The sequence below is a fragment of the Empidonax traillii genome, unplaced genomic scaffold (genome assembly GCF_003031625.1).
Source record: "Empidonax traillii isolate 1590-97213 ecotype Southwest subspecies unplaced genomic scaffold, ASM303162v1 scaffold650:size632282, whole genome shotgun sequence".
Taxonomy (NCBI): Eukaryota; Metazoa; Chordata; class Aves; order Passeriformes; family Tyrannidae; genus Empidonax; species Empidonax traillii.
The window spans coordinates 232,859-259,579 of NW_020955843.1; the positions used below are offsets into that span (position 1 = coordinate 232,859).

Consider the following 26,721-nt stretch of genomic DNA (forward strand, 5'->3'; position numbering starts at 1 on the left):
TTTTTTTTTCTTTTTTTGCTTTGGGCTAATCGTACATTTTGTCAAGCTGTTCCTTTGTACTTCAATCCTGGCACCAGTGATCCACAGCTCAGCTTGAATACACACGGAGAGCAGGGATTTGTATGCATACTAATCAAAAGTGAATGCAATCATAGGCATAATTAGACTTTCTATTTAAAAAGCAGCTGTTATATATATATTTTAAATCCCTGTTCTAAAATGTAAATGCCTTCAGAACCATTATTAGCCAAAATGAACAAGTACAAAATGTCCTTAACCTATTACATCAAAGGGTGAGTGAAGGGTTAACAATAAAATATTCTTTAATCAAGCTTCTTATTTTTGGTTATTACTTTCAGCTTATTTCCAGGTGACTGAAGGTGGTTGAACACTGGCATCTATGGAATGTTGTAACAGCCAGGAATTCAGAACTGTATCATAACTCACCTGTTGGCAGAATCTAAAAGATTCTAAGATCTTTATTCTCAAAGTGGGTGCTCCAAAGAAAGAAGAACCCTTACACACATCTTCCCATCCTCATAAAATCCCCATTAGAAAAAACCCTGTATTTCATTTATATGTGGCTTTTCAAAAAACAAGATAAGATTATAATAATCTGAATCAGTATAAGAAAGGTTTTCTTCTTTACTTTGAATTTTTTATTTGTTAGAAACTTGGAGACAAAGGACTTCCGTTAATTTTTTTTGGTAGGCTCAGAGCAAAGTAATAAATATCAGATTATATCTAATAATTTTTAAGTTGTGAGGTGAGTGTGTCAGTGGGTGGACAATATGTACTAGTGTCAACACATTCAAAATATAGGATAATAACTTAAATATACAGTAATAATGTTTTAAATTCTATTTACTAGTAAGGCTAACACACTCAGTATGATCCATAAGAAGTGAATAACGCGACATTACAAATGCAACTTGCATCTGTTATTATTTATCTCTGTCTCACAAAAGTTATTCTGAAGGAAATATGTGCAACTTGTTTAGGTTGCAACATAACAACTACTCCTAGACGTGTTCCTGTTTGCTCATTTTGTCAGACAGCTCAGCAGAAATTGTTGCTGGTTATGCATTCTACTCTTTAGTTGACAGCAGTGGTTGCCAGGGCCGGGCAGCATCATCATTTGATGTAAGAACTTGCATTAGGATATTAAAGTAGGTGAGGAAAAAAAGCCTCATAAGAGCAGCTGCAGCCAAGCCACAAGGAGAGTCTTATGTCATACCACAAGTAGCTCTGCAGGTTCTTCAGTAGACAGCTGGTCACACACTGTTATCTCTGCAACCTACCTGCTCAACAATTCGGCTGCTCAAGACCTTAGAAAAGTGGAATCTGGGATGGCTGCAATGAGCCCAGTGGCCAACAGCAGCCAGGGCTGATTTTCCCGTTGATCTGGTTTATTGCACACACAAAATCCTGGCCACCAGAGCGCTCTCTGCTCTGCACCAACAGCACAACTCCCACTGACTGCACGAGGTGTAACTTCATCCCCGGTGCTTTGCTGGGCAAATGTTTTATCACACCACCATTGTTTTAACAGCTTTTTAAAAGCACTTTAGGTGTGAGTGTGTGTGTGTGACTCCATCCAGTTGACTTTTCCTACCCAGCCCACACGAAAGTACACAGAAATGGCAAGTGATAGCTGAGCCCCTTTTCCAAAAATTCAGTCTGGTTTTCTTTTTGCACCTGCTGTCAATTCCTGCTTGAGAACAATCATCGTCATTTACTCCGTTACAGAACTCTCCTGTTGTTGGAACCACAGTTTTGTCTGCTCAGAAAGTTATGACAACTCTTTTTGGCCTTTAAAATTATTGTCTTTACGACCCTTATGACCCCAGTGCCCGTCAAGATCAATCCAGAATCTGTGTTTTAAACGGATTGTTTATAATTCAAGCATCTGTTTGATCCCTGAATAAATCTATATCCTATTAAAATTGCACATGAAGGTTTTGGCAGGATATTCATGGCTGGATTACAGTGATGTAATATCCCAGCACTGTCTGGACAGGCACAGCTCAGCAAAGGGACTGGGAACATCTCAGTTCACCCAGCCACATACTGAAAGACTGTAATCTGAATTTCTAAGAAGGCACTGGCAGAGTAAACCAGATATCCACACAGATATCTGAGAATGCTCAAAGATTCTCCCATTTCCTATTTGCTAGTAAGTAGGAGAGGCTGTCAGTATAATCTCAGGTTTTACCTGTAATATCCAACAGCAGTTATGGCTCATAAATCAGTTCTGGTGGATATTAATGCAGAGCTATAAAACCTTTGCAGCGCCACTGAGATACCAACAGTTAAAATGAAAAAAATTGCCCATGATTACTATTAATCGTTTCCTCTAATAAGTTAAATTCCTTTGTATCAAAAGAAAGAAATTGATATTGTTATTTGAGACACTATAAAATGAAGGGCTAGACATTAAACAAAGAGGAAGAGACAGGAGCATTTTATAATATTGAAGTTGAAATTGAAGTGATGAATGGAAGATCAGTACTTTTTACCTGAAGATTTATAGTGGCGAAACTGATAATACTTTTCTTTTTAGTTTTTTTAATAAAAAACAAGACATGAATGTGGCATTTACTAAATCATATGTACTTTTTAAGATGAGCATCCAGGCTGACAGATTACCACAGCTTTTCTAGGTTTTTAAGTTCTTACACATTAATTTCTAAATACCATAGTAAATGACCCACGGAAGAGTCGGTTTTTCGCAATAATTTTATTGTTTAGATTTAGGATTAGATATTATAATCTATTTAAAAGGTAAATGACAGAGCTGAAGTTATATTCTGAATCACACAGCACAGTATTTTTCCCAAGTAATATTTCCTCTCTTCTACCAGACGTGAATGATAATTTACTGCAGTTGTCAAGCTTCAGCAAGCTGTGTTCATGTGAAGGTTAAAGATCATTAAACACATAATTATATAGGGTCGAGGTGAATGATAGAGAGGCATAATGAATATGATAAATGAATATCAGTTTCTGCTGAAAAAGCCTCACAAATGTAAACATGAAACTGTTTTCCACATCTATAGCTTTATTTGTTACACCTGTGCCTGAAGGCTGACCTCTTCTTTTTCAGAGCAACATTGAGAATGCAAAAAGAATTTCTGTTTAGGAAACATCCTTACCAGCCCCTGGGTCCCACTATTAGACAGCACCCCAAAACAAACAGACAAGTGTATTTACTGGAAAACAGCACGTTCAAACTCACTTCCATTATGTGAGATTGGGTTCATTAGACTTCAAAGGAAGTGAAATCTTCTTCCTCCATCACTGCCCTGCCTGTGGGACAATAAATCCAAACACCTCTCTCCCTCAAAGCAGCAGATGCAAGTCCATCACCCAATTCGTGCCTGGATTTATGGCGACAGGAAAGGTTTTGGATCCTCTCCTAGTTTTAATGGTGATGCAGATGCCCTGTATTAATGTCCTACTAATGGCTCCCATGTATCCTCAGCACAGTTCATTTTTTTCCCTAAAAAATGAACTTCATTCCAAATGAACCCTCGGACCACGGCAGTTTCTAATCTTCATTAATTCCTTTGCTATTCTATCCTACAACACAGATGGTAATCAATGAAGCCAGGATTAACAGTAACAGCACACACGGGGTGTTATTTTCACTAATAACCATCTAAAAGTATTGCCAACAGGCTATCCAAACCCATAACACATATTTAGAGTCTCCCATGTACATACATGACAAACATGCATCATTACAACCAACACCAGAGGAACTGCAGAGAGGAAACTTATTCAAAGAGCCTCTATATCCTACAGATGCAAAAGTACCACTCTGCAGCAAAACACAAAGCCAGGAGCATGGTACTGTCATGAAATTTTCCTATTCTATAGCTATTTGTTAATTTTTATATTTCATTGTTATATTTTACACAGCGTTTTCTTGGCTCAAAGCTACTTTGCAGCCACAGGCTCTGTATGGACAGAGGCTGCAGGAGCTCTTTTGCAATTCTGAGCAGATTTATGAGTCTCTTCTGCAGATGGAAGCTGTCTCACCTGCTCTCAGGCAGTTACCTGGCAAACCCACGGCAGTCAAAACAACAGGTTGCTCAGCACAACAAATTTCACGTTCAAGCCATGTGTTCACCATCAGGAAAGTGCATAGAGCACTTGGGGCTGGTCCATCCCCAGGGCGAGCACGAAGATGTGGACTGGCCTCTCAAGGAGGCTTGGACACTTCCAGTCCTCTCTGGGTGCAGTGCTGATGCACAACGTGACACAGCCCAGCCCACAGCAGATGCATCACCAAAAGAAAGATTTGTAACCCCAATTTCCTCGTATTAATAAAAAAAGCATAAATATAGAGATAAGTCACGTGAATGGGGGGGGTTGGGGGGGGGTTGGAGGGGGGAGGAAGTCTGCATATTATGAAAATGCTCCTGGACATTTTTAATTAAGAAAAGAGAAGGTGGCATTATGTAGTCAAGATTTTATTTGAGTTTGTTAGAAAGTAATTAATTCATCCTCATGTAATTACAAGGGAATTACCCTGTACTCGTTTCAAGGGAAAAGGAATCAGCTGCCCTTAAAACTTCATTTTAAAATTTGCATCATCCATCTCCTTCCTAAATCTGGAATCTTTTTCTGAAGGGTGCATCACTGATTTTCACCTGCTGTTGCACAGGTACACAAACAGCACACCAGCACTACCCTAATGCTTCGGGTTCTTCTGTTTTTTCACCTGTGGCTTGCAATAAAATTCCTTGTTTATGAGGCAGACCCCATTTAATGAACTTAGAGATGGCATTTTCAGCTTTTTATGACTCTTTTCCTAAACTGCTGGGTTCCAAGGAGCTCTTGCTCATTCTGTGAAAGTATGGAAGGATTTTAGTGACTTTTACAATCATTTTTATATATAAGTCAGTGCTTTCAAAGACTGTAATGCACCTTCATGTGTTTCTTTCTGTAAGTGGCTTTGCAGGCTTGTTTTTTTGGTCTTTTTTTTTTTTTTTCCTACAAATATGAACATCATTAAGTGTTACAGAAGGTTTTTTTGTGTCTTGCTGATGTGCTCTGACACATCACGGACAATGAGCATGTTTACCGTTGACCCAAGGTTTAAAGAATCATTCATAATTAAACTATTATAAATAGATTTGATTCTCTTGCACACAACACAGAATTAATAAAGTGAACGTAATTTCAGTTTAATAGAATCTGTCATTTTCTCCACGGATAGGCTGATCCCATCTTTAGTAATGGGAATTATAAGTGCACAATGGGGAAGAGGAGAAATATTCCACATTATTATTCACGGTAATGACAAACTGGGGCACAGACTTGATGCATTTGCCATAATGTCAGTACTTGGAACACTTTCAGAAGGGAAACAGACATGTCCATGGATGACAAAGGTTCCATTTAAGATCCCAGAATCCTGTAACTTCAGGCCTCTGGAGTAACTGTCAAAAGACATTACTGCTCACACTTCTCAGTTGCACTTTCATAACCATATTCAAAGGGAATTAAAGCAATAATATCCCTAACGCTTCCATTTAAGAGTGTAATCTCTGCTTTTGTCTGCCTCAGTTTCCTACCATGTCATTTGAGCATCTTTGATTCCAGATGTCTTCTTTTATGTTTCTGTTTATTCTTTGCTACTGCTTTTTTATTCTATTTGATTTGCTAATTTTGCCTCTGTTTATATTCATGCTGCAACTGTGCACAAACGGCTTTTCACTGCTTACCTTTCGGTATCAGCTCATAGTGCACTGGAGGGAACTGTTGTTTGAAAACTGGAGGCAAGGCTGGGATCTAACACTCTCTTTGCTCTGATTCACTGATTATGACCCGCTCATGCAAGAAAATGAATCTTGATCTAAGTCCTTCCTGGTCACAGTGCCATTGGCCCTTTCTGCAGGTATCAGGTATATCACCTTCCTCACCAGGCTGAATTAATAATGTTCAATATCTATTTTTGTGTGATGTCCTGGGAGAAAAAGATACTGATATACTTGTTTTTATAAAAGGGGGGAACAAAGGAAGAGATAAAGCTGCATTCAGCCTCACAAAGATTCATATTAGGAAAAAACATCCAGACCACAGGACCACTCAAGACATTCCTAGCCAGCTTTACACATTTCTCTCCAGTTAAACTCAATACTGATCTGTAATTTATGTACTGCTGGTGTTGTTCCACTGCTGTGTCCATGCCCCCAGAGACAAAGCCTTCCCCAACTCCACAGTCCCACTCACACCTTCCATAGCTGTGACGGCAACAAAGACGAGGTGATTTGTTCCTACCCTGCTTTCCTCATTCCAAACCACCCCTCGGGTTGATTTTTCCTCTACGTATTTCTCATATACCTTGCTGCTTCTGAATCCTTATGTCAAGCCAGATGATAGCTATAGCTTTCTGTTTCCCTAGTTCTGGCCTTGGCCCTTTCCATTTGGGAATACCATCTGTCTTCCCTTCTGTCCTGAGAACAGCACCACCACACATGACCCTCGTCCCACCGCAGCTTGGACTGCCGCCTTTAGCCCCTGCTTTCCTCAGCTCTTTAACGCCCAAGTGTCCCGTGTCAAGTGGCCTCAGATGGCTGGCACCTTTTTGTAGCTGGCTCTCTGCCCAGCTGGGAGTTCATGGAACTATTTCTGAACCCAGACTGCTGTTCCTTTCCCGTGTTCCAGCAGACGCCGCTCCCGTAAGAAGACCTGGATTTTTTTTTTTTTAACCCGGCTGTTTCTGGCACTTGGAAACATGCGAGGAAGTTGTGCCACACTGCCAAAGAGGAATCCTTTCCCATCTCATTTACTTCTCTATTATTTCATCTGCAGTGCACTGCGGCTCACCACAGGAGATCTGAAAGCTGGGCATAGAGAGCCTCAAAAATTGCATGCAGCTCTAGTCTTGTAAAACATATTCCCTCTTTTGTGTCTTTATGGGGGGAAAAAAGTATCTGTCATCTCCCACTGTTTGGGGTCAAGCACTTACATTAACAATTCCAGTGCTTCAGGCATTATAATTAACAGTGCCTCCCTCCTGCACTTGTCACTCTTTCCCAACTCAGTGAAAGAGCAGCAAAGCCATTTACTGCCTCCTCCAGCTTGTCAGCCTTGGACACAAACTATGCTGTCATTTCTGCTGTAAGACTGATTGAAGTCTCCAGCAACTTCAGGGGACTGTTCCCTTTTGAGTGGCAACTCTACTGCCAGCAGAGTCTGACTTGATGCTCCTTCCTCAAATACAGACAAAAGATGGGGACTGTTGTAAAAAGCCATAAACCACAGGCATTTCCCATTCAATGTATTAGCCAGAAGTCCAGCAGTTCCTGCACCCTTAATCCTATCCTGTTGTTCCTTTAATCATCTTCATCTTATTCACCATTTCCTGAGCTTTCCTTCCACGTTGTTTGACGTTTATTTTTCCTTTCCTCTGTAAAAGCTTATTATAACTTGCTAGGCTTCATTCTCAGGCCCCGAGTACACTGCACTTGAGTGCTAAGACCTCTTTGTGTTGTTCAAATGATTTTCTCAAGTGAATGTCAAAGCAATATCTTAGAATACATACTCTTAGGATTGCAGAAGAGGAATAAAAAAGTTAATCACTACCTACCCACAGCAGTAATTTGAAGGCTGCTTACAAAATCCATCAAACTAGACAAGCTGTAGCCTAGATCAGCCAAGGCACAAAAAGTACAATAGGCCAGAGCGGCCAAAGGTGAGAAGATACTTCTATTTATTTAAGCATATTTAAGTTGTCCTGATATTACAATGCTTCAGGGCTCTGCTTTTAGCTGCTTTCACCAGCCTGGCTTCTCTTCATGTTTTACTCAAAATGATTAGGAAGGTCCCAGTGATAATATATTTAACCTGTCTTCCTGCTTAATAAAAGAATTCCAAATCCAAGCAGAATGCCTTCTGTTAATAATATTTAATAAAGCCAGCCTGAAAGCATTAAAATACCATTTTTTTCTGTAGGTAATTTTTCAAATTTAAGATTACTGCTTAGCATCCTTCAGTGTCTGAACATAAGGAAGTAAGTACTGTCTAAAACCACATAATGTGTAAAGCTGGCAGTGCAAATAGAAAGCTCTTCTCTAGCAATTGGCTGTCAAACACAGCTACAGTGCAGAAATATAAACATCAGCTATGCAGCCAGCTCGAGCTAAAATTGAAAACTGTTGAGAAGGTAACAGTGAAATAAAGAGAGCTGAAAAATTAATTTGTGGGTACTTACATATTGCTTCTCTTACAAACTATCTGCTTACAGGTGACAATGTAACTTATTTCCAGTGCATTTCCACTAACCTGTGAACTGGGCACATGGGTGCAGTATAAGTTTTTTCATACTTGAAATATTCTTCAAATTACTTAGAATGTGAAAATAAACAGAGCCAGGAAATGCTACAAAACAAATTCCTTGAGAGATGTCAAACAAAACATTAGTTCTTCCGAGCTGCTACGTTTGCAATTACAGAGTAACATCAGAGTGTCATACATCAGAATAAATAGATGTAACATGAGGATAATCTCATTATTTTTCCCTCTTTTCTTGCAGTTAAATGTTTATTAGGGATAACTCATGCAGAATTGTAAGTTATTCGCAGGAACCTGGTTGAAACTAGTTATTATGATTTCATGCACTTTCACGAGAAGTTATTTGCTTCATCACTTCTGTGGTTTTCAAAGCCTCCTAATGTAATTTCCCATGCATTTCCACTAAGCCATGCATTCCTGTGAGTTTCTTAGAAACTCACTTGCAAAGGTTATGTCTCTCATAATGCGATCAATTTGCAATACCATTAAATTTGAAATATTTTTTAAACCACTAGAGATAGATCACAGCTCCTGCCTTTGTTAATGCTTTTCTGGAAGAACTGAATGGGGAGAGGAGATATAAACCACTACACATCACCAATATTAAACATGCAGGGATAAACAACTGTGCCCACTCCAGCAGGGTTTGATATCTAGTAAAGTATTGCCTCTGCTTCTCCAGCAACTTGTATTGAGTTCCCCTCCCAGTGCACATGGAAACTAAAGTCTCAGGGACAGTTATCACTTTTTTTTTTTTTTTTTTTTGGCACATCAGATAATCTGATCTGTGCCCAAGGAAGCAAAAATAGCAGTGCTATGATTGTAAGTGTGGGCACTGTTTGGAGTATTTATGTCATTTGCTGTATACACCTAACCTACCTGTGATTCAAAACATCCAAAATTTGGGGTCAGCTTCCCATCCAAAGAGAAACTCTGGCTCAGCATGAATGCAGCCAAGCTGTACACAAATCAGGAACCAAAGAGCTGTAAGTGTGGAACATATGTCAATCTCAAACCAGCCAGAATCCATATAGACTTCGCAATGATTTAGTCTAGTCCTTTATCCAAATTGTCTGAGCTCATGGAGAAGACTTCTGTGGGAGGCTGCAGGAGACATCTGTACTAATTTAATGATTGTTGAATCACTGTCGGTTTTCTCTACCCACACAAGCTGGGTAGAGCTCCCATCACTCTGTGAGCACAGAACAGCCAAAACCCCAGATGGTCCTGTCCCCATTCAGCTGTTCCTTGCCTTTCTCTAATGTTCTTCTTAGAAAGAACAGGTGACCAGCTATCCCACATTCATATCTCTGGGGCTGCAAGCAGCAGGACACACACAAGATTAAAGAGGCAAAGGATCACAGGATCACAGAGTGGTTTGGGTTGGAAGGGACCTTAATGACTGATCATCTTGTTCCACCCCCTGCCATGGGCAGGGACACCTTCCACCAGCCCAGGTTGCTCCAAGCCCCGTCCAACCTGGCCTTGGACACTTCCAGGGATCCAGGGGCAGCCACAGCTTTCTCTGGGCAACCTGTGCCAGGGCCTCCCCACCCTCACAGCCAAGAATTTCTTCCCAATATCCCATCTAACCCTGCCCTCTGTCAGTTTGAAGCCATTCCCCCTTGTCCTGTCACTCCAGGCCCTTGTCAATAATCTCTCTCCATCTTTCTTGTTGCTCCTTCAGGCACTGCAGGGCCACAGTCAGGTCACCCCAAAGCTTCTCTTCTCCAGGCTGAACAATCCCAACTCTCCCAGCCTTTCCTCCCAGCAGAGCTGCTCCATCCCTCTGATCATCTGGACTCTCTCCAGCAGCTCCATGTCCTTGCTGTGCTGTTCCCCAGGGCTGGAGGCAGCACTCAAGATATATAATGATTTCTCAGGACCTCTTTTCAAGTGATATGTGCACCCCTCCTTCAAAGAACTGATCATTAGGTTGGCAACATGAGGACATAAAGACCATAAAAGGAACAACAAAGGAGGAAAACAACTGTGCGAGGGAGAACTTTGAAGCTCTCCAAGGACTCTGCTGGGGTTTCTCTAATAAAATGAGTGTTCGGAGGAAAAAGCAAATAACCCACCTTTAAAAAGGTGAAAAAGTGGTACAGTATTGAGAAGTTGAGTTTTTAAATGTTCCAAATCGTACCCTAGACACTAGAATGAAACAAAATCTGAATATCTTATCTACATTCCTGCTAGAGTCCCTGAAAGAACTCCACTGAGAGCACCAAATGGCAGCTGGGCAGTGACAGTGGCAGAGTCAGTACTCAGCTGTAAATAATGGTTATTAATTACTTGCATTACAATAACACAGAGAGGTCCTTGTTGACACAAGGACTCTTATATTGTGTCCTACAGCCTTCCCTGAGCTTACTTCACTCTCCTCTGCTCAAGGGGAAATGGCAAATGATGGTTTTCCCCCTCCCCCTTTTCTGAATAAGAGACAGGGAAGAATGAACTCAGAACAGAGAGTTTTAGAAATGAGTTTTTAAGGCATTGGCTAATTTCTACAATTACCACCTATGGATTCAGTATGAGCCAAACTCATGGGAAAAATGGGACTGAATCCCTTCATATATTTCTAATCCTAAAATGATTTTTTTTAATGTGCATGGTTTTAGGACCTGACATAAACCCCAGGAACTCAGTAGGAGTCTCTGTCTCAAATCTGAAAGGACACTGGACAAAACTCCTGTAAAGGAGGGTACAAAACCAAAAACAACCCATTAAAAAACCCACAACAAACATCCAGTTATGAGTTCATGTTATGACTCCATAATTTATAGTCCAATTAAATTCAGAATTTAACACTAACCTGCAAGTTTATCTTTTATACTTTTTTTGATAACTAATAGATCAATTGTAATTGACCTCCATAATGAGATTAACAATTATCTGACTGCAAGATAATCAAGCTTTGAAAATAGCAAGACCCTGAAGTAAAGTAAAATATTTGAGATTATTTATCGAGTCAGTAAAGCTGCCTTTTCACATTTACTGAGGATATAGGAGATGGAATATTTTGTTTGCCTATGGAGATGGGATTATTGGGTATGTAAATGGACACTGATGGTAAAGTTAACTGAAAAGATAATCTGCTGCATGAAGTCCTTCCACAAAATATCAGCAGAATAAATGCACTGTGAGTCAGTCCTGTTATGAATATTCAGACACAAAACCTGATAAAATTAGGAAACATGTCTTGGCTCACCAAATGTTAACTCTTTTTTGCACTGTGGCTGCTCTCAGGAAAAGGCAGAAGCCCACAGGATGAGGATGCTCAGAGCCATAATTCCCTCCAGTCTGGCATAAAACTGCTCCTGATTATACAGATCAGTGTTAGCAAGGTGGCTGAGCAGGGAAACCCCATGGGTTCTGCAGGCTCCTTTTCTTTCCTGGGTGTGCTATGACACAGTGGTAAAACAGGCTCAAACATTATTTTTTTAGGAAAAAATAATTAGCCTGAATGAAACTCTGCCCTTCCAAGCAGCACAAAACCCAAGAGGAAACACATAGCAATTCTGGGGGACTGCAACACTGACAGTTCCTATAATAGGAGAGAAACCCATAAGAAAAGCAGAGTTCCTGAGCAAGTTATACATTCTGCTTTAGTTTCATGTATTATTGATATGCAGGTTTAACAAACAGGTCCAAGACTGTGAAAGAATCCAGAAAAGACTGAAAATTTCTTAGGTTTGTCAGTTGTTGCATGACCAGTCCCTTGCTGATGGGTCACATTCGTAGAGTTTGTAGAATACATAAGCATTGAGAGAAATCACTGTTTAAAGATTCAGTGCCAATAGATCTGTGAATACCTTGGAGTTTTTCCAGCTCTCCTGTAACTTTAAGCCTTGGATGCTGTTTGCCAGTTTGGGCACTCTCTACTCAGTCCAGTTCTAAGAGTTGAGATGAATATGACATTAACTCCAACAATTCTCTAGACCTGGACAGAATGTGCATTTATTTCTAAGGCAGAATGGCAGATTGCAGTGGAGTTGTATTATATACACTGTACTTACTCCTCAGCCTTTACAAAAATAACTTTAATATGAGTTAAATAGTTACAAGTCTGACATCTGTCCTTTACCAATAAAAAGGAATGAGGTTATGCAGATTAGGTGATGGATAATAGAGAAAAATGTAAAAAGCCTCCAGCTAAAATATGCTATATTGTCACAAGAAAAAAAATAATCCTCATATCTCATCTTTCTTCTGCCTGCTGAGATGTAGTTCCAAAGGGACACTGGGAGTGAAACTCAAAGCCCAAATATCAGCCAGTTTGGAGGATGAAAATTACTGAGAAAGAGAAATATCTGGAGTAAATAAATGGGAAAGCAGGAAGAAACAAAAGAAAATAAATACCAAGCATATGGCTCTTAAAACACATGGAGAAAAAAGTTACATTAATGTTAGGCAATTTAAATATTGCCATGGAAAATGAAGCTGAGAATATTTAACTTCCAGATGCCAGTTTATTGACTACAACATGGTCAGGTCTTTTGTTGTTGTTGTTGTAAAAGCCTAACAATCCACATTCCAAAGAGGAACCCCCCCACCCCCCCAACCCCCCCAAATCCAGGAATGCCTGTGATAATATTCACTTTGAGGGTTACCTGGAGAGTTTTACATTTGATAAGTACTTTTTCTTTCCTTTCCCTGCTCTTGTCTACAAGGGATTTGACAATAACTGCATTTTCTAAGCTTGTTGAGAAACACTGGAGAAACAGTCCTTCACCATCAAAGGGATAGGTGAGTTGCTTGATGGGAAGAAGCTTTTCCAAGAAATCTTTATGAGAAGAAATTAGAAGAGCAGCTGGTTAAAATCAAGGAGAATACAAAGAATTACATTCTGTAAGATGGGTCACAAGTTGTTTGCAAAGATAACATGGATTTCAAAAGCTTCTCTGCCTGCAGAAGACAGCAAAAGGAGTGGATATGGCGCCTCTGAGTTTATTTTTTTTTTTCCAGGAATAATACCTGATTTGGATCACTTTGTATTCAATAGCGACTGTTTTTTTCCGAAGAATACTCCCAAACTTTATTTATTCTGCCTTGAATCTTACTGCCAAGCTCATTTCTTCTCCCTCCCTGTGGCTAAAGCTCTCTTCTGGCCTGATTCTCATCTCGAAGTGACACTTTATATTGATAGCCCCAGCACAGAGACTCATCATCAAACCGGCCGTGCCACCCAGCCCCGGGGGGCAGTGCTGAGAGTGATCACACATCCCCAACACCAGCAATTCACCCGCAGCTTCCCACAAGCCACAAAACCCCTCGTGTTTGCCTTCCTGCAATCAGGTAACGCTCTCATCATCTGAATGTGAATAGGGGGACGTCAGGGACATCCCTGCACAGGTTGGATGTGTCACCACAGTAACCGAGGGAGCAGCACCACAGCCCCGAGAGCAGAAACGACACTGTCTCCCCATTCTGCTGCTGGGGAGAAACACTCACACAAATAGAGGCTCAATATTCAGGGCAAACTGGGTAGTTACAAATCCTAAGGATCACCAAGAATCCTCCCCCAAAATACCGGCCTTACCCTTGGAGCTGCATAATTTTTTGCCTCTGATTCTTTTTTTTTTTTCCTTTGGACAAGAATAATGAGCCAGTGACACAATCACAGAATCAACCAGGCTGGGAAAGACCTCTGAGATCATCAAGTCCAACCTGCGACCCAATCCCACCTTGCCATTGGCACTGATGCCACATCCAATCTGTCCTTAAACACCTTCAGGGACAGGGACTCCACCTCATCCCTGGGCAGCCCCTTCCAGTGTCTGGTCACTCTCTCTGTAAAGAATTTCTTCCCAATGTCCAACCTAAACCTCCCTTGGGGCAGTTTAAAGCTGTGCCCTCTTGTCCTACTGCTGGTTCCTGGGAGCAGAGCCCGACCCCCACTTGGCTCTCCCCTCCTGTCAGGGAGTTGCAGAGAGTGAGAAGGTCTCCCATTTCAACCATTCATCTGGAAAGTTGATTTAGGAAACAAACAGTTTGGGAAAGGATGAAGGCAGTATTTTTTGTGAGCGATTCCTGACCAGAACACTTCAATGTTATTTTTTATTTAAAAATTTTTTATACGTGTATATGCATTACTTTCACTCTTTTGAAGTGTTTATCTTTCTAAAATGTAAATAAAATGTTTCCTTTTAAATTAATTTCATTTGTTATCATATAAGGGGGTTTATTTCCGTCTAATTAAAATACAATGCCTAGCCCGAAACATTTTTTTATATTCCAAAACAAAAGTGACACAAAAGTACCTGTTCTCCCCAACACTTCAACTGTGCATGAAATGAAAATCTGTTCCTCATCTCAGAAGCAGCACTTGAGCTCTAGGAGAATTAAATTCTTATTTGCTTTAAAAGCAAAACCATTCCTACTGCCTACACAAACCCTGCAATTAAACCTTTACTTCCAACAAAAATAAAGCCATTTCATTCCCTTTGTTTAGCATAATTTCATTATTTTCCTTATTAGAACCAGCTTTGTTTTAATGTTTTAGTCTTTTTATGTGATGACTCACTCTGTAGATATTAGAGCAGCTTTCTGCCCTGCCTTTACTTTTGCTCTGTCACAAACACAATTAAAACACATTTGCTGTGATTATGTTTCAGCACACACGGATCAACATATATTTTGCTCTTAGACAGAGAGTCCCAATTGTTCATGTAATTATTATGAAGTAATGATGCAAATGAGTCTGCTGGAGACTATTATTGGACTTTCTTTGGAACTTTCTCATGTTATAAACAAGAATTGGCATTCGGCTCAGGAGTGGACAGCAGACATTCATTTTATTGAGTGCTTTAAAGACTTCATGGAACCACAGAATATCAGGATGGAAGGGACCTCAAAGGTCATCTAGTCCATTTATTGCCGACACAAACTGGCCCAGCACCCTGTCCAGATGAAAAATGTCCAATGTTGGGGAATTCACAGCTTCCCTGGGGAGATTATTCCACTGGTTGAATGTTCTCATTGTGGAAAATTTTCCTGTTTTAACCAACTGGAATCTCCCTACAAGTAACTTTTACCTATAATCCCTTGTTTTTTCCATGTGAGTCCTTATGAAAAGGGACTTTTCAGCCTTAAACTGAAAATGGGGCAGAGTGAGATTAGATAGTAGGAGGAATTCTTGGCTGTGAGGGTGGGGGGATCCTGGCACAGGTTGCCCAGAGAAGCTGTGGCTGCCCCTGGATCCCTGGAAGTGTCCAAGGCCAGGTTGGACGGGGCTTGGAACAACCTGGACTAGTGGAAGGTGTCCCTGCCCATGGCAGGGGGTGGAATGAGATGATCTTTAAGGTCCCTTCCAACCCAAACCATTCTGTGATCTTTGCAGCCACCCTTTCAGCACAGGAACATGGTGATGAGGCCTCCCCTGATCCTCTCCAGAGTCTGAACAAACCCCATCGTGTCAGCCTTTCCCCACATGGCAGCTTCCCAGCCTTTTGATTTCCTTCGTGGTCTTTCTCTGGCCCATCTCCAGCCTGCCCACATCTATTTTGTGCAGCAGGGACCAAATCTGAACACAATATTCCAGGTGTGGCCCGGCAAGCACTGAGCAGAGTGGGATAATGACTTTTCTGTCTCTTCTGGTGACGTGACCCAGCATCCTGTTGACTTCTGCTGCTGCAGTAGCACACTGGTCACTCATACTGAGCCTGTTCCCCAGCAGACTTCAAATAAACCCAAGCCAAGCAACTATCGTAATCATCTATTTAGTACATACTAATTTATCTCCAAAATCAGAACTTAGATTGTACTCTGAAGTTATACAGCTCAAGATATCTCTTACTAGTATATCTTAACAAACAAACTCAAGTCTTGTGTGTCTGTGCTGAAGGATGTCACAACCATGACTTGGCGTCTTCCTGCACAACTTGAATAAATATTCCCAGCAGGACGGGTTAAGACTGGAGTAAAATCCACATTTTTGTGTACCTGCTGAGAGGCCTCCTTGACTTGTATAGAAAGACCTTTAATTTATTTAAACTTTTTTGTTGTTTGTAATGAAAATCTTTGAACTATACCACAGGATGACAAACACCCACACACCATGTTCTCCTAAATTAGTTTCCTCATTCCCAGTGACAGAATTCCCTTCCAGTTAGTCAGAAATTCTCAATAAGCAAAGAGAAATCTCACCTGGGAAGGCAATAATTTTCCCCTGGAAAACAATCACTACAAATCATGTTCCAAAAGAACATGGGGAACACTGCAGAAGCCTGTCTTGGAAAAGGATGGGCACAGTCTGCTCCTGCCAGCAGAAATATTCGGAGACCAGGGAGGGACGGGGTCATCCCACAGAGTCAAAGCCTCAGATGCTCAGTCAAACCAATCTCTCAGCCTTTGCCTTTTCCCTCTTTTTTCCTACTGTGCCTTTTCTTTGCATCACTTGGGGTGCTGTGCATAAAGGAACATCCTGCTGCTTTGTCTGAGACCCATCCAAAATTTGTGTCGAGGACTGTGCTGAGTTAGACCAGTGAGAACCATCTGCACCAAAGGGCAGGGTGACAGGGCCATTCTGGATGGATGATCCCTCAGACAGGGTCACCTCTGATGCCACCTGACTGACCTATGAGGCACTACAGACAGTTTCCTGGACTTAGTCTCTTTGCTCTCATCACCCCAGGGTGAATCTACAAATAATGCAGGGGATCCAATTGCTTATTTTTTGCAGGGATCAGAATATTATGTTTTCAAAACATACTCTCACCCTATAGAGGGTCTCATTACGAGGCAAGTCAAGTTTTCTTAAATATCAAATACCACAGAAGAGTCTGAAAGCTGATGCACTGAGTTTTGGGAAAGGAAAAGGATTTATTAGACCTGATACCCTCCTTAGTTCTTCAACACTCTCTTCCTAATCATTTCTTCCTGTTTATCTTTCACAGATCCCAACTTGGCCAAAGGATTTTGGATTTACAAGATTTGACACACAAACCCAATCATTCCTGCACACAGCCCTTCCTGTTACTGCTTTGAATATATCTGACTAGCAAATGAAAGACTCTGAGTTGGCTCTGACTTTTGGAAATCTCCAGTCATAACTTTTGAGGCTCTTTTTTTGAAGTGATCTGCTTGTGATCCGTATTTGGTCCACATTTTTTTCCCCTTTGAAAAAACTGCAATCAAAAGGAAGGATGCCAGCTCTCCTCTGAATGTGCCATGATGCCCAGCTGAAGCACAAACTAGCAAAACTGGAGACACAAACAAACCAAAACCCAAGGCAAAATAAAAAGCCCTTTTATCTATGCTGCACTCGTAGGCTCTGCCATCATTTCAAATGCACAAATCTCCTTAGATATCTCATTATGCTCTGGAGTAGCAAATTTTTGTCTATCCCTTTGCTGAACAGAAATCCAATGTTATAATTATTCCAACATTCTAGTCTCCCCAAATTCCTGGATTGACAAAGTTGCTCTTTGATGCTAAATCTTGATTTATATTTTAGTGACTACTTTATTTAAAGTGAAGGAATGGGGGAATAGCTCAATTCTATTTGTTCATTTGGAAAGAAAAAGAATTTTTTGAGAAAACTAAAATTAAACTTCAAGAGCTTTGATATGTTTCTTTTTTTTTTTTTTGTGCCTCCTTATATTACAAAAATGGAAAGGAATTTTTACTTGATATATATCTAAACTCCTCCAAGTTCTGTAGTACATATGTTTGAATTAAATTAGAATTATTTTTGAAAGGCTAAGAAGTGCTACCATAGTTTAGCTCTGTTCAACCAAGCAGTGCCTGTGCTTTGAACTGACAGAAGCCTTTAAGTGCAAAAGCTTAGATAAGCTGATAAAGATGAAACCAGCCACATCTGCAGTTACTTAGATCCAATTCAATTCAACTCAGCCCTATCATACCACAAATCTCAGATATTCTTGCACTTTTTACAACAGCATTACTGTGGGGTAGTAAATAATAAGCTTGCACAGATAATGAGATCTCAGACAAATAGAGAAAAACCCAAAAGATAATGTCTTCATTCCTGTTCCCCCAGAATATAAATTGTTACCACCACAATAAATTCATTACTGCAAATTCAAAATCCCAAGCAATTTTACTGAGCTATTAATTAGAAATTTCCCCTTTAACATGGAAAGAGCTTTCCATTTCCAACACAAAATTAACCAGAACAGCACATATTTTATACACTGAGACCACAGACATACACGTAACATCTGTACCATGTTGCTGTGTCTGGTTAAGATCGAGCACCACATGCACAGGAAAAAGAAACAGTGGCATTACCCTTCATTCATCCCTCCCATACCATGAACTCAGGGAAAATATGGAATGTGGGCTACTATAAATTATCATAGAATGATAGAGAGATTTGATTTGGAAGGGACCATAAAGACCATCTTGTTCCACCCCCTGCCATGGGCAGGGATACCTTCAACCAGCCCAGGTTGCTCCAAGCCCCGTCCAACCTGGCCTTGGACACTTCCAGGGATCCAGGGGCAGCCACAGCTTCTCTGAACAACCTGTGCCAGGGCCTGCCCACCCTCACAGGGAATAATATTTCTTCCCAATATACAATCCATCCACTCAATCCATTCATCTATGTCATTAATGAAGATATTAATGTCATCCCCTGGGGGACAACACTCGTCACTGGTAAGAGTTTACTTTGTAGTTTACTTTCCATGAAACAAAACAGCTGCTGGGTCCTATTCCCCCACCCCTGACTCTGAAGGTCAGTGGTATTAAACACACTGACCAGACACCTTCTTTTCAGGGAGCTGAACAGCTCTCTGTGTACAATACCAGACAAATAAGTGGAATAGCAATTGCCATATCTGTGCTGCCCGAGCGTTCCCAAATACCATGGTAATCGGGACAGGAATGAGTCCACCCCACCACACAGGCCCACTCTGGCCAAATGAATAGAGTCAGAGTGTTTTAGCAATCTGGCTGGCATCACACAGTCCAGCTGCATTTCACCCTCCTTGGACACAAGTGAACAATACAAACTCCAGAGGTTTGCCCTTCCCAAAGTCAATGCAACTCACGGTGCCAACAGCTTTTGTGATGGCTTTTAATTAAAACAAATAAACAATGAGATTAAAATGTAAATTATAAAAAAAAAACCCACCCAGTTAGGTCATTCCATGTTGATTATGCCTTTTTTCTATGTGGCCACCAAAAGTACACAGGTAATTTACTATTTCAAACTGATTTTGCAAATAGATTAGCTGTTAACATGATATTGTTAAGAAAACCATTTCAGGGAAAACCATTCTGGGATACAGTCATAAGAAGAGGTCACATATGCAAAACTAAGCTTTGCCCAATTGATTTCTAATTATAAAATCAGAGGCTCTAGAGTTTGTGGTTAATAGTCCTTCTCTTTAGCCTGAAAAAACAAACTTACAGCTTGTGCTCACAACAAATACTCATAAAAAGCTCCTCATTGTGTTAGTAAGCAAGTGTGTGTCCTGGCACTGAGCAGCACTGAGTGAATCACACAATGCCTCACTGAAGGCCATCCATGGAATTAAGTCTACAATGCCTCACTGATGACCAGCTGTGATACAGCAAATTGTTCCTTATAATAAAGCTACAATAATGTCTGTTTGGGGGATGGGGGGGGGAAGAAGCGCCACAGGCGGATTCTACAATTCTACAAGGGCTGAATAAATTTAAATGCCCATGTTGTATAATTAGATGATGTTATGTTTTCCTTTGTAAAAAGATATTGGGCAAGAATTCCATGTCTTTTTAATCCATTCATTCTTCAGCACCAAGTGCAGGCTGGCAGGACATCTGAGTCTCTTGTCTCATTTAATCTTTGGACAATTCTCAGGATGAAAGAAAGCCGAGTGGTACAGTTGCACTTATTAAGTGTGCTCAACATAAGGATGCTTTTCTGAGTACATTCTGCACCTTCATCACTGACTAAAGTGGCATGAAGGTGAGTGTACTTTGTCTACAACAGAAATGAATCAGGAAAATCTTTGGTTAATATATTGTGTGCAAGAGCTTCACAGGTCTGCCTGCCTGGTTTATGTTACAGCTGTATTCAATGTACATGCATTGCATTGTAGAAAGTAATGATTTTTTTTTCTGAGTTCATAATTTTATAATGATAAAACACTAAAACACTCATAAACAGAGAAAGTCTTTTTCCTTGGGAATCTAAATTCTGTGTTGTGCTGCGTGATTACTCAAATAATAAATTACTACTCCTCACGACAAGAAAAGAAGGATTGTGATCTCTATAACTTGTCATCTCCATCACTGATGTTTACAAATGAATGCATTTAATGATTTGGCTGCTAGAAACTTCACCCTCTAATATTTGCTAAAACTTAGTCATCTTCATTATTTTTTTCTCTGGAACTGAAAAAAACCCCACTTTTTAAAAAGAAAAATATTTTCTCAATAAATTATTACTTTCGGTTCTGAGCTTGGGTTTCTGCTGCATTATTCCCCTTGCACATCTAGAAAGTCAGCAGAGCGATGGCATTTTTTGAAGAAACAGGTTTTTCCTTGCTCTGCTCCAGTCCCCTTATCACCCATTCAAAGTTGCACAAAGTAATCTGGAAAACAGTGCCACGAATCCAGTTGCATATATCTGAATAACAGGGTTTTAATCACATAGTGGTGGTAGGCCAGCTTGCAAGCCAGCAGTCAAATTTTGTGGTGGCATCACCCACAGATGCTTCACAGAAAATGAGACACAGGGAGTTGTCAACCCACTGTGAATCAATTTATTCATTCTCACCAACTCTCCAGTTGATTTCATCCTTCAAGGTGGAAATTAGAAATACAGATGTATTCTCTGAAAAGCCTTTCCAGCTCCAGGTTCTTTTTAAAAGCAAGTTTAAAGCCTGTTGGCTCCCGTCCAGTGTAGCATCAGTTTAACACTGGAGGAATTTTTCTGCAGGGAGCCACATCCCCAGTTTTGAAGCAAACTTTATAAGCATGTATTTATGTAAGTTATTATGCCTCTGCAGACCTAAAGCCCTAAGAATTCATAGCCACAGTCAAGACCTGGCAAAATGCTGTTGGATTCTCAGCCACTTCCACCACAAGTGCAAAGTGTAAAGCTCCAAGAACGTGCCACTGTCTTACACTACATGTTTGACATTGTTAGTACTGGAGATCAGAACTTGGAGGACAGCAACTACCCAAGACTGCTGCACAAATGAGAAGGAGTTTTAGTGCTTTTTAACTATGTAGAACAGTGAGATATCTTATGCTAATTCAAAATACATTCCATCCGCAGTGACCTAGAATGGAAGGGAAAAGGAAACTGGAAGTTGAGTTGATGAACTGTGCCGTACTCATTACAGGTCTGTGACATGATGAGATGAACAGCAACAAAGGCTAACAGTGGTGTGCTGCATCTGTGGCCCACACTCTAAGCCCTGCAGAGAGGAACTCTGTCCTTGTAATTCGTATTTGCTGTCAAAACTTCCATGAGTCAACCAAGAAATAAAACACAATCCCAGGATCAGAGAACAGGTTAGGCTGGAAGGGCCCACAGTGGCTCACCTGGTCCCACCTCCCTGCTCCAGCAGGACCATCCCAGAGCACATGGCACAGGATTGTGGTCAAACAGTTCTGGAATATCTCCAGGGAGGAGACTCCCTGTGCAGTCTGTTCAGTGCTGGGTCACTGCCCAGCAAAGAAGTTCTTCCTCCTGTTCAGGTGGAACTTCCTGGGCATCAGTTCCTGCCCGTTCCTCTTGTGCCATTGCTGGGCACCCCCAGCAGAGCCTGGTCCATCCTCTGCCCCCTCCCTGCAGCCCCAACACACCCTGGGGAGGGCCCCTCTCAGGGTGTGCTCTGGAGGCTGAACAGCCCCAGCTCCCTCAGCCTTTGCTGCTCCCAGAGATGCTCCAGTCAAAAGAAACAATAAAAGTCTGTCAGGTTCTTTACTACCTTTATATTCAAGGACTTTTTTTTCCTAACATTGCAGGGTGATAATAATAATGGTACAAATCTGTTTGACTGATAGAAAGTAGATCGAATTTATCTGCCTAATTATGCCTCGCTTTGGTTTAACTGTGAGCACTATGAAGAACAGACAACTAACCCCAGTAGGCTGCTCTGCTGTTCTGTATTAGCAGCTGCAACATTGGTTTCTCTTGATAAAATATTTCAGAGGATCAAAGCAGAAGACTATGGAGGTAAGAAGCAACAATCAAAATATTTCATTCACAATATAGTTGTTACCCTTTTTTATTTAACTAAGACTGCTCGGAGCAAAATATTTCATTCTCGCTCAGAGACACTGAGAACATTTTTATTAATATATGCATTGTTCTTTTTTTTTTTTTTTAAACCCACAAAACTGAATCTAAAGTAATATTATTCTGGGTCCTGAGAAAGTATGATTTTATAGCAGTCACAATAGCAATGCTACCCCCTTATTTTCATATTCATTCTTTCTTTTAATATGCAGATAATCACAATCCATAACTATATAAATGTAAATACCACCGAATCCATTTTAATCAGGACACTTAAAACAAATGCATAGAAGTGAAGACAAAGAATTGCTTCACAGAGGCAAGAAGTCATAGAAATACACAGTTTACATGTTTATTATTGACAGTGTATTCTTGACTCATTCTTGCAAACACCCTCAGGAGAGTGACTTGACCAGGGTGAGCACCGGCCAAAACCAACAAAAGGAGGAAAAACAATGCATACATTTTTCATTTTGCTCATGGCACAAGAATGAGCACTCCACTCCCAGCAAGGCTCTTTCAAGAGTATGAAGAATATGTGCTACAAAGGCTTCGGGGTGCTCTATGAGCGACTGTTTCCTTCCCAGCTACAGAAAAGCTCGTAATGGACTCTCCTGTCTCTAGGGAAACTTTTAAAACCTAGCCAGAATTTCAATAATATTTTGCAGATAGAAGAAATTTGTTGCTATAAAACCTCACTGCAGATGCACAGATTTTATTTAAGCCTCATTTTTAGAACAAAGAAGTCAAGAAATCAGTTTTGAAGGGGTAAGCTTTTATCCAAATTAATAGGGCAGGACGTGCAGCTGTTTGACGTATGGCTAATGTGGTACTTCTCAGAGCTTTTAACACACTTTGCTGATTGTTTGCTCAAGGCATATGGTTTGAACGAGCTGGGCAGTGCACAGTGCAGCTGGCAGACTAGATATCAAAATCTGGCAATAAGCCTTCGAGTTATGTGTGAGTAGGTATCAAATCTGCCTGAATTTTATGTGATGGATTCTCCCATCTCCATGTAAATCACAAAGCTACTTCAGACTGTACTACAGGAGGTGCCATTGCTCCCAATCCTGAAGCAATTAGATGTAGCTGGCCCATGTCGTGCAGCAGGAATGGTCTTAAAAGGGTAAAATCTTTTTTTATAGGGCAAAATAATTCTAAAAAGCTTTCATTAAACAAACACGGAATTTTCAAAATAGGCAAGTATCATTTTCTCTAGTGCACAGATTGGGAAACTGTGACAGGTGCTGTTCCAAATACACATTCATTTCAATCAAGCAAAGAATGGGAAGTTTCTGGCAGCTTGTCCTGTTTTCACCATTACCTCCCATAACCCAAGTCAGTGGTTTCAGCCTCAGCTCTGGTATTAAGGAAGATTTAGAAAACGCTCCAACAGTATCTGAATACAATTTTTGTATTAATTTAATAAATGAAGCATCATTTTTGGACTCTCGGCATAATAAACTCTCATTTGCACTGAGTAGATTCATAAATTCACGCTGCTAAAAACTGTTTTCATCAGAAATGGGCCAGCCTCCCGGGGTGTCCATTCATATTCCAGTTCTGAACTGCAGGAGTGTGTTTGCCAGTCACAAGTGTTCAGTTATTATTGCAGAGTTTCCTTTATTGCTGCTTGAAAAGCCAATATAGATACTAAAAGTGACTCTCTCATCTCAGAGTACATACAACTGCACATTTCTGAATACATATTCACAGTCTTTCAGTGAAGTGCATCACTTTTTCATGCCACATGAACTCAGTGTAATGAATTAAGATGAATACTAAGAGAAACAGAGAAGCAGCAAGTTCCCTGCTAGAGACCTGCATGGCTCTGTAAAAGTCTTGGTAATGAAAGGTGTGTTGCAATGCAAATGTCTCACTGAACTCAGAAGTCTTTCCAAGAAAAATGGACTTCCTAAGCAAATAAATAAAACAGCACACAGCCGCTATTCATCTCAAATATCATTATCTTAATTTTAGAGAAAACCTATAATTTACAAAAATTCCAACAGAGGAAGTCTTGTAAATTTATGAGGTTGACTAATATCTTAAATGACAATGAACAGCTGGACAATTTTTCAAAAATATATTTCAGTAAAAATGAACATTAATTAATTTGAAATCTTCCTTTCTTCCCGCTCCCTAATTTGTCTAATGATCGTATTGATCATGGAGTCAGCATAGATTCACTACACTTGGGCAAACTGGAAGTTAAGTGGCAAAGGATTTTTAAATTCTTTTATATCTCTCAAGCTTTAGTTTCCTTATCAACATGAAGGAATACAGAGAAGGACAAAAACCAGCAAGAGGAACAAAGATTGCACACTCTTACAGCAGAATTGCTGCACTAAGTTCTTGAACCTTTTGAAGATGAGCCTGTGAATGATGAATGGAATGTGCAAAGGACACTGTTTACAGGACAAAGCGAGCCAAACACAATAAAAATGTCAAATACACTGAAGGGAAGTTTGTGGAAGTTCACTGCAGTAGGAGTGAGGCACAATGCAGCTGGAAAAATCACAAGGTACCATTTCTACTTCAGCAAGTAATACAGTTTGCCTGTACAAGTTCCTGGAGAAGCTCTTCAGACAGATGTCATGGCACATGCTCTGACTCAGGCAAGTGAATGTGCCACTCCTCTGACTACTCTGCTGTGGCCTTTAGAGTGCCTGTACTGTGTGGCTTTTCATTATTTTTAAATGGCATTTTAAAAACTGAATACATTTTCCAGCCCTAAGACTTGACACAATGTGCAAACACACGTTCTTTTATCTGCAAGGCCTGATTTGCAGACAAGCTCAAAGTCTATGTCAGCTTCACAAGAAACACTGTTAAAATAATGTTAAAACCAGCTATAAATAAAATAGACCGAGGTACAGTTCAAAGAATACTGAGAGGAAATAAGGAATGTGAGAGGTCATCCACCTACAAAGAAGAAGTGCCATCAGAGGACGACAAAATTTGATTTCCTAAGCAACTCCCAGGTCATTTAGTGCCCATTTAGGTCCATTTCAGACAGTTCTCTGATATGAACATTGGCAGATGGGTTCTTAAAGTCACAGAGGCACTTAGCAATCTCCCAGCAGCTTCAGGCAACTCTATGTAAACTCTCTCTCTAGCCCTGAAACCAGGAAATGCCTTTTTCCAGGTTTGTGGAAGCTGCCAGCCATCAGTTTGATGTACGTGAGCCTTCCACATCACTTGGGTGCAAAAACAAAAAAGACACCCCCCTTCCCAGAGGGCCTGGTGCACAGAACCACAGAGCCAACACCCAGAGAGCACAGAAAACACACTGGCAACTTCCTAATCCAATGTTTTACTCACACAATTGGGCAGGCGTTTGAAAATCCTCCCAGACCAGAATGCTGAACAGCAGCTTCCACCCTTCTTCCTTCCCTCAAATTACACCATTTCCCTTCATCCCTGGTCCTTATTTTTGCTCCTGATGTTTAATTTCTTTTGTGCAAAGGGAAGAACTTTGAGAACAGACCCACCTCAGACTACCAGGACCCCTTGAATGATGGGGAAGGAGAAGGAATATCAGCCTGAGCTACGACCCTGCCCCAGGAGGAGATCAATACTGACACTGTGTTACAGGCACTTTCAACCTGGGCTGAAATTCCAAGCAGAGACAGGTGATCTGAGCTTATTGCATCACCAAATAGACCCAACAGATTATCAAAACTATTAGCCAAATTACCTCATCTCCACTGTTGTACTAAGCCAAGTTAAAAACGGAACTTTTGCATTGAGAGCTTTTGTTTTTTCGTGTTTGGTGTTGTTTTTTTTTTAATCATACTTGCACCAGATTTAAAAAGCCAATTACTGAATATCCCATTTTGCACAATGTTTTCACGGTAAATTAAGACAATGATTAACAAAAAAACTCACTAAGCATATTATCTTAGAACTCAAGTGTTATGATTGGAAGAGCTCGGTGGATATTTTCATGGTAATACAAAATAGAAAAATCTTGGCCCAAGAACATAAAGGAAATTAATTCCAACCCCAATTATCAGACTTTACATACGATAGCCATGGAATAACCTAGCTAACCGAAAATGGAATTTAAAATAATCCAAAAACTGGTCTTGGAGAATGAGCATATTCACACCACAAGGTCCTTAATTACCAGCATAAGCCTACTGCTGTATTTAAATACGCAACCAAAGTCAAGCCAAACTTCTAAATTAAAATGAAAAATAAAT

General features: G+C 40.5%; 1 protein-coding gene across 3 annotated transcripts in view; it reads right to left on the reverse strand.

The window, feature by feature from the left end:
* The window catches only part of CDH8 (cadherin 8), a 154,144-nt gene that overhangs the window by 93,044 nt on the left and 34,379 nt on the right, over positions 1–26,721 (reverse strand). The window lies entirely within an intron of this gene.